Source organism: Choloepus didactylus, chromosome 23 (assembly GCF_015220235.1).
Source record: "Choloepus didactylus isolate mChoDid1 chromosome 23, mChoDid1.pri, whole genome shotgun sequence".
In the NCBI taxonomy this organism is placed as follows: domain Eukaryota; kingdom Metazoa; phylum Chordata; class Mammalia; order Pilosa; family Megalonychidae; genus Choloepus; species Choloepus didactylus.
The window spans coordinates 21,919,783-21,935,459 of NC_051329.1; the positions used below are offsets into that span (position 1 = coordinate 21,919,783).

Consider the following 15,677-nt stretch of genomic DNA (forward strand, 5'->3'; position numbering starts at 1 on the left):
ATCTTATCTGAAGTGCACAGGGCTCAGGGGTTTCCTCTTACCTGCAGGGGAACACCATCCAGTCATTAAAATCAATGTGTTTACAGATATTTGATGACATGAAATGATGTTCATAATATATTTTATTTATTTATTATTTTTTTTCATAATAGAAAATGTTTAATGTAACAGAAAAAGTCAGTCGAAGGAAGGCAGAGAAACTTTGTCTTGTAAGGACTAGAATCAAGGGGCTCCATAATCATCTGGCATTCTTTCAATGTTGTACCCATGATTAGAAGTGTACGTGATAGGAACTCCGGGGATCTTTCGAATTCTTCGCTTAAGGCCCCAGTCAACTGTGGCCACAATATGACACTTGTGCTGAGTTACTCTCTGTACCAAACAGTCATCTGCATGGCAATTGTTCAAATCTTGGACCCTTGGCGATCCTTAGAGCCACTTGATACTTCTGTCCCAATTTCTCAATTTCAGCCATTACACAGTCAGTTATACAAGGGATACACTTGGCATACAAACAGTCCATCATTGACTGCACTAAATCCAGTTTGGCTTTAATGGAAAAGTTGATAAAGTTGGTATCTACCAGGATGTGGTAAGGTGGCCCAGTTGTGTATTATATTGGAAAAATAAGCAGGAAGGGTGTTAAGGCACTTCTCTTTCCTTGAGTGCACTGGGATCTTTCTTTTCTTTCTTTTTAGGCTTTAATCTATCTTTTTCTTTAAGCCTCTGGTCTCTGAGACTAAGCATTCGCTTCATGGTCGCATACTTCCTTGTTTTCTTTTGCTTCCCCATGTTCACACCGCACTCTCCCATAATATATTTTAAGCAAATAAAAAGCAAGTGAAGACTGTAGATACAATATGGGAATATTTTGATTACATGAAATTTAAATACTTCTGTGTGTAAAAACATGCAGAGAAAATTAAATAGAGTGCTGTCTCTGGGTGATGGGATTAATAATTAAAAATCTATTTCCTCTTTCTACTTATCTGTGATTTCTTAGATTTTTACAGTGAATGTATGTTACATTTGTAATAATTGGGGAAATATGAAAGAGTACAACTAAAAAGAATACAGGAATGGATTTAGGAACTGTCTTCAGATGAGTAAGAATTAACTGTGGGGCTTGGAGACACCTGCCACTCTTCCTAAGGATACTGCTCCCCTAGATCTGCTCCTCACCCAGCCCAGAGGGGTCGCTGTGCTCCTCTGCCTGCCCTCCCAGCCAGGGGCCAGAGGACACGCCCCCTCCAATATGAAGATACCACATTTGCTTCTCTGAAATCTTCTGTGGTTTCCTCTGGTGCTCTGTGGGATCTTGGCAACGGGGATTGGGATATGGGAGCGAATTCTCGGCCTAGACCCAAAACTTACATCAAGGCAGACAGAGAAGGTCCTCTCTCACTTAAGATAAACACTTCTAAGCCTCTCGCCCATTATAGTGGTAATTTTCTTGAGCCCAAGATCTGGCACTAGGAAGGTGCCTGTTCCCAGTGAGCGGGAGGTGGTGCTGACCTTGACGAGGGCACAGAGTGAATACAAGGGAACAACAGCCAGAACATCAGGGTGAGAGCCACATGTTTGGTATAGAAATTGGCTGCAGTGCTTCATATAAACTTCTCTCTCATGCTATAGAATTTATCACACATCACTTCTTCCCCCACCATTACCCACACTTTGAAGTCAGATATGAATTACACATAGATATAGCCCTCAGGAAGCTCCAAGACCAAGAAGGGGCCTAAATCATAGACACAGCTCACCGGATTACTAGGCAGACAATGAAAAACAAAAAACAAAAAATAGCACAGACCAGTTCAGAAAACAGAGCACTGATTTCCAGCTGGGCTTGGAACCCCAGGGAAGATCTGGGAATGCTGACATTGTACAAAATGAGGTCCAGAAACAGAACAAGAAGACCTACTCTGAGGGCAAAAACAGAGATGGAGAAAAATAAAAAGGAGTTCTGTGAATGTGAAGCTTGTTCCCTGGCATCATTTTATTTCACTTATCATTTTTCTGACAGGATTCTATGCTCATAAAAAAACAAAATAGCTGCCTATATCCCAACATGGGGATATATATCCCAACATTGGTGAGGCATTTGGGTTATTTTTAAGTTTTCACTATTATAAGTTATATACATATATTATAGTTTGTACAGTTGTCCAACTTTTACCTTAGGATTAATTCCTAGAAGTAAAATACTTTGACCAAAGTATACGTATGTTTCAAAGTTTTCTATGCATGCTGCGAAGTTTCCCTACCTGGACTCAGAAGAGGGCATGGGGGTGGCCATGTATCCACAACTGCCTGACCACATCTTCTTATTCTTTTTAATCTGCTTGCTCTGTGGGGGTGATGCCCCAGCAATGCCAGCTGCATCTGTCACCCTTAATCTCCCTTCCTCCATTGAGCTCATTTCTGAACCAGCTACCACTCCAAGCCCACCCCCATCCAGACCTGGAAATGCCCCTGGACATTCTGTCTTCCTCAATGACAACTTCTCTCACAGGTCAGGCACTGAAAACCTGGGCTGGAGGTAAGGAGGAGGAGGACATGCCTTTAAGAACAATTTGCTAGTTCCCCTGGCGTGCCTTGCCATTTCTGCAGCTCTGTCTTCCCCTCACACAGATCACTTAGGACCCTGCTAGGAGTGGCCCTGCCACTCTGGGAACACACTGTACCCCAGTCACTGGTGAGCCCGCTCTTCCATAACTTGGGGGTGGTGGGGAGGCAAGAAGCTCTGGGAGTTTGAGAGAAGGGACTTGGGGTGGTATTTAACAAAAAACAGGTGTACAATCTCTTGTTTCAAGTCTCCCTTTGCTTTGCACTGAGAAAACTAGAGACATTAAGGTGGAAAAGTGAAGCACAGGGAAGGCGAGTCACCAGCCCGGGGTTGTACAGCAATCGCCCAGCCTGAGATCTTAGGAACCCCAGTTGCTGTTGGACCTCACTGCTTCCCCCAAGGCAAACCCCTAGTCTAAATCTCATGAAATACTGTGTGTTTCATGTGAAGGGCTGCTTATGATGCTGCATTATCATGCTTTTAAGAGTCCAGATGGCTCCAGTTGTGGGGGTCTATGGGCCATAAAACTGTCATCCTTACAACTGAAACCTTTCTCACAGTTATGATACAATCTGTTTGCAGAAAATGGCCCCCCAGGCTATCACCAGAGTAGTCACCTTGATGAAGGCACAGTTGGGGATAGAGAGGATTTATGATGATTCTATTATGAGCTGTGCAAAGAAACGTTCTCTCATTTGTGCTCTATAGAACATAACAGGCTGACTATGTGCTCAGCATCCAAGACAAGGGCTTGGCACACAGTGGCCATTATATGTTGCACGGGTGGATTGATGGACATGGTGCAACATATTTAAGAAAATTTCCATCAGTGAACACCTTTAGTAATTTAGCATAGCCAGACATATTATTTTGTTTTAAATAGAAAAAAAAATCAGTATTTTTACAAATCACAGGCTATGAACACGCTGACTCTGTGTGAATTTGCTCTCTTCACCTTGCATTATATAATGATCACAATTACACATGTAAATATATTTATGAAAGTCACAGTCTCTAAACACACATGACTATGATTTCTATTAATGCCTCCTTTCCTGAAAGCATTGGGACAAAACCAACTGGGACTAGAATGAGAAAATATTTATTCAGGGCCCATTAAGCACTATGCTGTTTTATTAAATGATACCCTGTTAGACCCTCTCAACAACTCTGTAAGGTAGGTAATTCTGTCCCCATTTTACAGATGAGAGAACTGAGGTGCAATGAAGTTGCATGACTTGCCAAAGCCCACACAGCTAGTAAATGGCAGAGCAGGCTTTGAATTCAGATTATCTCAGTCCCAAACCCGAGGTACCCCGTTTCCCCACACACTTGTCTGAGAAGAGTGCCCTATAGAAGGGAGGGAATGGGGGTGACTGTTGTGTAGGATGAGGTGCTGTACCTGTTTTATCTCATTAATCCCCTCGGCAGTCCTGTAGGGAAGGTTCTGTTATCATCCCGCTTTCACAGGTGAAGAAACTGAGATTCAGAGAAGAAATGCCCCTTCCAAGGGTGCTGATTTAGTCCTCACGAAAACTCTTTGAGGCTGACAAGATGTCATGGCAATATAGTCCCAGCGAGGAAGACAACAGCCTTGGGACCTCGTGGTCTTCCTCGGTGCCCTAAATTCCTTCATTACACTCTCCTTGGAGTCACAGCATTTTGACTCTGGTTAAAATGCAAATCGTACCTGGAAGGGATAACAGAAAGCCATTATCAGCCTGGAATAAAGCCAGGTCACATTTGTGTCCAAATTCCATTCTCAATAGCTTTGGGTTTCTTTTTAATAACTTAAGAAAACTGCAAGTAATTCATGTTCATTGTAGAAATTTAGAAAATGCAGACAGGCAAAAATAAATGAATAAGTAAAAAGAAAATTAAAAATCACCCGAAAATTCCCCGAGGGAAACATGTCAGGTTTATCTCTACCAACAGCTCTTCCTCCTATATTTAGTAATTGTACTCAAATTTTGCTCTGGGAAACCATACATCCCCGACTCTTGACCCGTCTAATCAGGGTAGGGTGACCCTATGTCCAGGCTGGTAGTGGTGAGGGTGGAGGATATGACCCAGAATGGCCGTCAGAGCATCACAGCCCTTGCCACAGTGACAGTTCAGGGAACGGTACACAACCACATCCAGTTCGTAACAGCCCTGCCTAGAATTTCTGCTGCAATCATTGGGAAAGAGGATTTTTTCCTCTCTGCTTTTCCTCAGTTGCAGAGAGCCTGGGAACGGATAATGGTCATTCTTGCCACAGACTGTGGAAAGCCTGCCTGAGAATAAGGCCAAATCTACAGAAGAAAGAAAAGCTGAGGGATGTAGAGAGATGGATTTCTGACATAGGCTGAGCACCTGGATGCAAATACACCTGAAGCCATTACCCCTAGACTTTTCTAATAGTCCTATACAATGCACTCACCATTCAAAGAAAATCAACATTCACATTTGGAATGTCTTCTTCCATACTATTTGTGTGAGTATATATTAACATACATATAATATAAAATATAATCACAGCTGCCCTTGTAATATGATATCATATCATCCTATATTTATTCTCTTTAAGTCATTTATGACCATTTATATGAACTTATTACTTGTGTAACTAGTTGTTTAATATCTGTCTTTCCCTGTGGGCTTTATGTTCCCGGAGAACATTATCTGTTTTATTCCAGCTCAGCACAATGTCAGGCCAATAGTAGTTGCTCAATAAATATTTGTTGAATATAACAATACATGTATATACTAAAAACTGGAATTCAGTCTGGAGAATGATTTAGGAAAAATCAATCCACAGCCAGGCATACAGCCACTCCATGAAAGTGAGATATACTGTTCCATTAGAGTGAGGCCCAGATGGAAGTTACAAAATAAAAACTGAGTGCCTGTATCTAAATATAAATGTCAACCTAGCTAAAGCCTGATGGGGTTAGATCAAAGACTGGTACTTACTGAGGAAAATGTGTTGTTTGTTCAACTCATCAGCCTTTACAAAATGTTAGCAGGAGGGACAGGGGAGAGGATAGTATAGAAATCCAATAGCATGGTTCATGGTTTGAACCCACAGACAGAGATTCAGCAGAGGAGACTTGGTGAATCTTCTGAATGCTTATTGTTCAGACTTCAGGTCTGTCACACAGCACTGTCTTCTCAAGGAGGTACAATGAAAGGGTAGTGACAGAGATGAAAGGCAATAATGCCACTATAATTATCCCAGGATGGTTGATGGTCAAACATGGAGATAACGTTGCTGCTGTTATCACAACCATTATCAACATTAACATCAACAGCAATAAGAATGACTGGCATATGTTGCCAGGCATGGTGCTAAGAGGTTCTTATGCAGGATCTCATTTAGTTCTTACAAGATCCCTAAGGGGCAGGCACTGTATGTCCTCACTGTAAAGATGAGGAAGCTGAGGCTCTGAGAGGTAAAGATATTTGCCCAGCAGCACAGAATTGGTAAGTGGCAGAGCTAGGATTCAAGCCCAAGATCTTCTGACGCCTCCTGCTTTGTTGACTTTCTGGATGACCAATTTATTCCAACACCCTCATTGAACAAGTGAGGACAACCAGGCTGAGAGCCACAGTAGTCCTGAAGAAGTAGCAGATACCACACAGCTATTAGGACCTTTACACATAAATATGGAACCTTTGGCTTTTCAGAAATGATCCTGAGCAGAGAGTGGGGAGGGTCCTGATGCAGTGGGACCCAGGTGGGGTTGGTCAGCAGATGCTTGCTGACAATTGCATCACATGAGGGTACTGACTTGAGGGACAGCCAGGGATGGCCATTCTGCATGGTTGAGTCCATGTGCCCATAACCCAGCGATCTACTCTAGGGAAGTTCTCTCTCAACACGCTGTCTGTGGTGACAGCAAGTTGGGGCCATCTGAGTGCCTGTCCCTGAAAAAACAGATGAGTAAAATGTGGCGGATGCACACCAGGGAGTACCCTGCAGCAGTCCTAGATTTAGACATAACATCACAGGTGGATCTTGGAAGCACAGTGCCATGAAGAAGATAACAGACAGAAGGAAATCTGAGGCACCCCACTATTTAGAAAACGAAAAACACATGCACCCACAACATGTTTTCCAATAACAAATACAAATAAAAAGACATACATCATTTCTATAAGATGGCTCTATTTAAAAATGTGTATTGTGTGACTCTGCAGAGAAAACAGGATGGAAGGAGCTGTGCTTCATGTGAGCAGACCCATCTTCACATCCAGCTCGATCAATACTCACGCCAACAAATCTCGGGATGGTGAAGTGCACCTTTTCTCTACACCTTTGTGTATTATCTGTGTTTTTAAGAAGTTTGCAAACTCCTTTTATAATAAAAAAGGAACATTAAAGTCTTGTCTGTTTGGAAGGAAAATATTTATTTAGTAAAGACAAGTAGAGGGAAGGCGGGGCAAGATGGTGGAGTGGTGAGGAGCAGAATTTCGTCTCTCCCCTAGAGCAGCTGGCAATTACCCAAGAACTATATGGAACAGTGCTTTCGGGGTCTCCAGTAACCAGTTACACATCGGACGCAAGTCTGGAATTGGAGGAAAAGCTGAGATCGCAGTGAACATTGCTGACCAAGGAAGCTACCTGGAGAGGTCCCAAAGAGGAGAGGGAAGAAGGGAATAGTGCCCCTGAGAGATAACTGGAGTTCTGAGGACTGGGAGAGTGGAGGGAGGTCCAGCTCAACTGGTAGCCCTCCTTTTGGGAACTCAGACCCCAGGGGCTGGAATCCAGATTCCGGCTTCAGTCAGCCACGCCCCTGACAGGATCAGAGTCACCAGGAGAACTAAAGTCTACATACCTCCCTACACTGGTTGGGGAGCTGCAGGCTGGCAAGCGCCACCTGCTGGACAGGAGAGGAAAAGCACCAATTCTAAAGGCCTCATAGGAGGGTCTCATTCTCAGGAAAACTCCATATCCTCACAATGAGACCAGGGCCTCACTAGACTGGGAAAATCTGACTAGGGTCGACATATCTGAGGAGACCCACTCACAAAAAGGTTACATAGAGGCAGAGCAAGAAACAGAAAAAACAAGGGGGGAAAAATTCTGATCAACTAAATAGAACCTAAGTTAGAGGTCTAGAATAAGTTGAACTGAATAACAGAGGCCAGAGAGCAAAGCCAACCAACAAGAAAACCACTAGGTAAAAGACAGAAAACAAGCTCTAAAATAAACTAATCAAGAAAACCAGATGCCTAGACAACTTAAGATAATAAGCCATACCAGGAATCATGAAAACATGGACCAGCCAAAGGAACAAACTAATAGCTCAGCTGAGATACAGGATTGGAGGCAACTAATGCTAAACAAAATTTGATGAAATGAAGGAAGATATAGCAAAAGAGCTGAAGGATATAAAGAAGACACTGGCTGACCATAAAGAAGAATGCATAAACTTAAAAAAACAAATGGCAGAACTCATGGGAATGAAGGCCACAATGGAGGAGATGAAAAACACAATGGAAGGACACAACAGTAGATTTGAACAGGCAGAAGAAAGGACCAGTGAACTGGAAGACAGGTCATTCGAATTCATACACACAAAAGAACAGATGGTGAAAAAAAAGGAAAAATATGAGCAGGGTCTTAGGGAGCTGAGTGACAACATGAAACACACAAATATACGTGTTATGGGTATCCCAGAAGGAGAAGAGAGGGGAAAAGGGGCAGAAAGAGTAAGAGAAGACATATTCACTGAAAATTTCCCAACTCTTATAAAGGACAGAAAATTAGAGATTCAAGAAGTACAACGTACCCCAAATAGAAAAGATCCCAATAGACCTACTCCAAGACACTTACTGGTCAGATTGTCCAATGTCAAAGACAAAGAGAGGATTCTGAAAGCAGCAAGAGAAAAGCGATCCATCACATACAAGGGAAGGTCAATAAGACTATGTACAGATTTCTCTGCAGAAACCATGGAGGCAAGAAGACAGTGGCATGATATATTTAAGATAATGTAAGAGAAAAACTGCCAACCAAGAATTCTATATCCAGCAAAACTTTCCTTCAAAAATGAGGGAGAGATTAAAACATTTTCAGACAAACAGACCCTGAGAGAGTTTGTGAATAAGAGACCAGCACTACAAGAAATACTAAAGGGAGTGCTACAGGCTGATAGAAAAATACAGGAGAGAGAGAGTTGGAGAAGAGTGCAGAAATGAAGATTATCAAGAAAGGTAAAAGGAGAGGAAAAAATAAGATATGACATATAAATTCCAAAAAGCAAAATGGTAGTAGAAAGTACTGCCCTTACAGTAATAACACTAAATGTAAATGGATTAAACTCCCCAATAAAAAGACACAGACTGGCAGAATGGATTAAAAAACAGGACCCATCTATATGCTGTCTACAAGAAACTCACTTTAGACACAAGGACAAAAATAGACTGAAAGTGAAAGGTTGGAAAAAGATATTTCATGCAAACAACAACCAGAAAAAAGCGGGAGTAGCTATATTAATATCAGACAAGTTAGACTTCAAAAGCGAAACAATTAAAAGAGACAAAGAAGGACACTATATATTAATAAAAGGGTCAATTCATCAAGAAAACATAACAATCATAAATATTTATGCACCAAGCCAGAATGCCCCAAAATTCATGAGGCAAACACTGTGATCACTGAAAGGAGAAACAGATACCTCTACAATAATAGTTGGAGACTTCAATACACCACTCTCATCAATGGACAGAACATCTAGACAGAGGATCACTAAAGAAACAGAGATGTTGAATTGTATGATAAATGAACTAGACTTGACAGATATCTATAGAATACTACATCCAACAACAGCAGGATACACTTTTTTCTCAAGTGCTCATGGAACATTCTCTAGGATAGACCACATGCTGGGTCACAAAGCAACTCTCAACAAATTTAAAAATATTGATATTATACAAAACACTTTCTCAGACCACAATGGAATGAAGTTGGAAATAAGTAAAAGGCAGAAGGTCATAAAATTCACAAACATATGGAGGCTAAACAACACCCTCTTAGAAAACCAGTGGGTAAAGGAAGAAATTACAAGAGAAATTAGTAAATACCTCGAGGAAAATGACAATGAAAACACAACTTATCAAAACTTATGGGATGCAGCAAAGACAGTGCTGAGAGGGTAATTTATTGCCCTAAATGCTATATTAAAAGAGAAGAGAGAGCAAAAATTGAAGAGTTAACTGCTCACCTGGAGGAATCAGAGAAAGAACAGCAAACTAACCCCAAAGCAAGCAGAAGGGTAGAAATAACAAAGATTAGAGCAGAAATAAATGCAATTGAGAACAGGAAAACAATAGAGAGAATCAACAAAACCAGAAGTTGGTTCTTTGAGAAAATCAATAAAATCGATGGACCGCTGGCTAGGCTAACAAAAAAAAAAAAAAAAAAAAAAAAAAAAAGAGAGAGCAGATGCAAATAAACACAATCAGAAAAGGGAAAGGAAATATAACTACCGACCCTGCAGAAATTAAGGAGATAATCAGAAGATACTATGAGCAACTATATGCTAATAAACTAGACAACTTAGATGAAATGGACAACTTCCTAGAAAAGCATAAACAACCAACATTAACTCAAGAAGAAATAGATGACCTCAACAAACAAATCACAAGTAAAGAGATTGAGTCAGTCATCAAAAAGCTCCCAAAAAGGAAAAGCCCAGGACCACATGGTTGCACATGTGAATTCTACCAAGCATTCAAGAAAGAATTAGTACCAATCCTGCTCAAACTCTTCAAAAAAATTGAAGAGGGAAAGCTACCTAACTCTTTCTATGAAGCCAACATCACCCTAATACCAAAACCAAAGATACTACAAAATAAGAAAATTATAGACCAATTTCTTTAATGAATATAGACGCAAAAATCCTCAACAAAATACTCACAAATTGAATCCAGCAGCACATTAAAAGAATTATACACCACGACCAGGTGGGATTTATTCCAGGTATGCAAGGCTGGTTTAACACAAGAAAATCAATTAATGTAATACACCACATCAATAAATCAAAGCAGAAGAACCACATGATCATCTCGATTGATGCAGAAAAGGCATTTGACAACATTCAACGTCCTTTCCTGATGAAAACACTTCAAAGGATAGGAATAGAAGGAAACTTTTTCAATATGATAAAGGCAATATATGAAAAACCCAGAGTTAACATCACACTCAATGGGGAGAGACTGAAAGCTTTTCCTCTAAGATCAGGAACAAGACAGGGATGCCCACTATCACCGTTGTTATTCAACATTGTGCTGGAGGTTCTAGCTAGAGCAATTAGGCAAGAAAAAGAAATAAAAGGCATCCAAATTGGAGAGGAAGAAGTAAAACTTTCACTATTTGCAGATGACATGATTCTGTATGTAGGAAATCCAGAAAAATCTACAGCAAAGTTACTAGAACTAGTCAATGAATACAGCAAAGTAGCAGGCTACAAGATCAACATGCAAAAATCTGTAGTGTTCCTATACACAAGTAACGTGTAACAAGAGGAGGAAATCAAGAAAAAAATCCCATTTACAATAGCAACCAAAAGAATCAAGTATTTAGGAATAAACTTAACCAAGGACACAAAAGACCTTTACATAGAAAACTATAAGAAACTGCTAAAAGAAATTGAACAAGACCTAAAAAAATGGAAGAACATACCATGTTCATGGATTGGAAGACTAAATATAGTTAAGATGGCAATTTTACCTAAACTGATTTACAGATTCAATGCAATACCAATTCAAATCCCAACAACTTACTTTACAGAAATAGAAAAACCAATAACTAAATTTATTTGGAAGGGTAAGGTGCCTCGAATAGCCAAAAATATCTTGAGAAAGAGGAATGAAGTGGGAGGTCTCACACTACCTGACTTTGAAGCATATTACAAAGCTACAGTGCTCAAAACAGCACGGTACTGGCATAAGGACAGATATACTGATCAATGGAATCGATTTGAGTGTTCAGAAGTAGACCCTCGCATCTATGGACAACTGATCTTTGATAAGGCAGTGAAGCTGAAGCAACTGGGAAAGAGCAGCCTGTTCAATAAATGGTGTTTGGAGAACTGGATATCCATTTCCAAAAGAATGAAAGAGGATGTCCATCTCACACCTTATACCAAAATTAACTCAAAGTGGATCAAAGACCTAAACATTAGCACCAAGACCATAAAACACTTAGAAGAAAATGTAGGGCAATATCTTAAAGATCTTGTGATAGGAGGTGGCTTCTTCGACCTCACACCCAAGGCGCGAGCAACCAAAGAACAAAAGACAAACGAGATCTCGTCAAAATTAAACACTTTTGTACATCAAAGGACTTTGTCAAAACAGTAAAAAGGCAACCTACACAATGGGAGATGATATTTGGAAACCACATATCAGATAAGGGTTTAATATCCCGAATATATAAAGGAATCCTGCATCTCAATAACAGAAAGACAACAATCCAATTAAAAAATGGGCAAAGGACATGAACAGACATTTTTCTGAAGAGGAAATACAAATGGCTCAAAAACATATGAAAAAATGCTCAACTTCACTGGCTATTAAGGAAATGCAAATCAAAACCACAATGAGATATCATCTCATACCTACCAGAATGGCCATTATCCAAAAAACAGAAAATGACAAATGCTGGAGAGGATGTGGAGAAAGAGGCACACTTATTCATTGTTGGTGGGAATGTAGAATGGTGCAACCACTCTGGAAGACAGTGTGGAGGTTCCTCAGGAAGCTAAATATAGATTTGCCATATGACCCAGCTATTCCATTGCTAGGTATATACTCAGAGGAACTGAAACTTAAGACACAAACAGACATTTGTAAACCAATGTTTATTGCAGCATTATTCACAATTGCCAAGAGATGGAAACAGCCCAAATGTCCATCAAAGGACGAGTGGATAAACAAACTGTGGTATATACACATGATGGAATATTATGCAGCTGTAAGACAGAACAAAGATATGGATCATGTAATAATGCGGATGAACCTTGAGGACATTATGTTGAGTGAAGTTAGCCAGAAACAAAAGGACAGATTCTGTATGGTCTCACTAATATGAACAGACATTAATGAACAAACTTTGGGAGGTAAAAGCTGACAACACAGGCGACCAGGAGATAGAAAGAGGGCAGAGATCAGCCATTTGATGCTGAAGGACTACAGAATGTTTAGGATTGATTGCACAGATCCAGAAATAGATAGCATAATACTGTGTGATGGTAGCACAGTATTGTAAGTACACTGACCAAAGATGTCTGTGAGTAAAGCTGAAAGAGGTGGGATAGGGGAATGTATGACACCAGAGGTAAAGATAGATGATAAAGACTGGGACTGTATAACTTGGCAAAAACTGGAGTGGCCAATGACTGTTACTAAATATACAAATATAAAAATGTTTTTGCATGTGGGAAAACAAATGGATGTCAACCATGTAGAGAGTTGAGATGGTATTCAGGAAAAAACATAATCAAAGCAAACTGGAGTCTATGGTCAACAGTAACATTGTAATATACCTCCATTAAATGTAACAAAGGCAATATGCCAATGCTAAATGTATATGAGGGGGATATAGGGGAGGAATATGGGATTCTTGGTAGTGGTGTTATTTGCTGTCCTTACTAGTATATTGTATTGTATGACATGTCATTTTTCTTTTTATCATTTTTTTCTTATTGCTAAGAAAAAAAAAACAATTTTTCTTGTAGTAATCAATATGTTCAAGTGCTGACTGTGGTGATAAATATACAACTTTATGATGATACCATGAACAACTGATCGTACACTGTGGATAAATGTATGGTATGTGAATATAACTCTATAAAATTGTAGGAAAATATATATATAGGAGTAAAAGTGTTGGAGAAAACATGGTGAGAGGGATGATGCCTCACCAATATGGACTAACTACAATGTGTAAACTCAGAATTGAATCTTAGAACATAGCCTAACGTGGACATAATAATTGTAATAATCCCTAGATTGTAGCTCTTACAGCAGTTAACTCTAACCCTGAATTGTAATGCCTATCTCTAAACTTTGAGATGCTGATCCCCTAGCATATAACCTGATTGGTCTTTGGAACAATGCACATCTCTGAGACACCTGAAACTCAGAGCTAGAGCTCGGCAGATATGAATGTCAGTATTAGTGCATACAGCCACTGTCAAAAAAAAAAAAAAAAGCTGAAAAAGAGCCCAGACTTCAATTAGTGATATGAATGAAGCAGGTCTGGTGAAGACCAGGGCAAGCCAAGCCAAAGGGTAAAGGTTGAAACTGATTGTGTTTTAAAACTTCAACTTCCGTGTGAGACCAAGGGAAGAGATATTTATTTGGTACAGGATCTAAATTTTCTAAACAGTACAACTCTACAGTCGATTTGTTCAAACACCACAATTGCATGGAACTTTGAATAGGAAGTGAGATACGGTAGGTTAGTATAGGCTGGAGTGAAATAGTGACACATCCCAGAGTAATGTGGGCAGATAATAAAAAACATATTTACAGCCTCCCCCTCCCCAGCCCCGAGGATCTAGGGGGAGGTGCGGATGTGTTGGACATCCTCACCTGCACTGGTGTGGATGTTGTCACAAACATTGGGACTGGCGGTTTGATGTGCTGAGCCCTCGATCATGGGACTTGCCCTGATGAAGCTCGTTACCGCAAAGGAGAGTCTAAACTTGCATGTAGTTGTGCCTAAGAGTCTCCCCCTGAGTACCTCTTTGTTGCTCAGATGTGGCCCTCTCTCTCTCTAACTGAGCCATCTCGACAGGTGAACTCGCTGCCCTCCCCCCTACGTGGGACCCAACTCCCAGGGTTGTAAATCTCCCTGGCAATGCAGAATATGACTCCCGGGGATGAATGTGGACCCGGCATCGTGGGACTGAGAGTATCTTCTTGACCAAAAGAGGGATGCAAAATGAGACGAAATAGTTTTAGTGGCTGAGAGATTTCAAATGGAGTGAAGAGGTCACTCTGGTGGACATTCTTATGCACTATATAGATAACACCTCTTAGGTTTTAATGTATTGGAATAGCTAGAAGTAAATACCTGAAACTACCAAACTCCAGCCCAGCAGTCTGGACTCCTGAAGACAATTATATAATAATGTAGATTACAAGGGGTGACAGTGTGATTGTGAAGACCTTGTGGATCACACCCCCTTTATCTAGTGTATGGATGAGTAGAAAAATGGGGATAAAAACTAAAGGACAAATGGGGTGGGATGGGGGGATGATTTGGGTGTTCTTTTTTCACTTTTATTTTTTATTCTTGTTCTGGTTCTTTCTGATGTAAGGAAAATGTTCAGAGATACGATTGTGGTGATGAACGCATAACTATGTTATCATACTATGGACAATGGATTGTATACCATGGATGATTGTATGGTGTGTGAATGTATTTCAATAAAACTGAATTTAATTAAAAAAAAAAAAAAAGACAAGTAGAGGGATTCTGTGGCCAGGACATGTCTGAGACTCCTGTCCCCCATCACTCCAACAAGTGCGTCCATTTTCCGGTAGTTCAGGATTAAGTCTTTAGCATCCACTCGAGGCATGGTTCAGGGTGGGTGCTTCAGAGGGAAGAGGCATCTGCAGGAAAGAGGGTCCTGGTCTCCAGCAGAGCTTGTGGAGTGGAGGGCTGAGCCTGACTCCAGACCAGCATGACCTGGGCAAGTTCTTTGGCCTTCCTGAGTCTCTGCCCACCTGCCTGTACAATGGGCACTGTCTTACTTTGCTGGAGCTGCTATCACAAATACCACAAATAGGAATTTACCAGCTCATGGTTTTGAGGCTAGAAGAGGTCTAAAATCAAAGCATCGTCAAGGCTTGCTTTCCCCTGGAGTCTGTAGCGTTCTGGTGCTGGCTGCTGGCAATCCTCAGAGTTCCTTGGCTTGTATCTCAGCCCTCTGATCCATGGCGAAATCCTCTCCTTTCTGGCTTCAATGATTCTGAATTCTCTGTATATGGCCTCTAGTAATACGGATTAAGGCCCACCTTGATTCAATTGGCCACACCTTCAAAGATCCTGTTTACAAGTGAGTTCACATCCTGACTCACCTTAACATAGTCAAAGATACTGAAGGGT

General features: G+C 40.7%; 1 pseudogene; it reads right to left on the bottom strand.

Moving 5' to 3' along the window:
* Positions 1–222: 222 nt before the first annotated feature.
* LOC119519628 lies at positions 223–908 on the bottom strand (annotated as a pseudogene).
* Between the last annotated feature and the right edge of the window lie 14,769 nt (positions 909–15,677).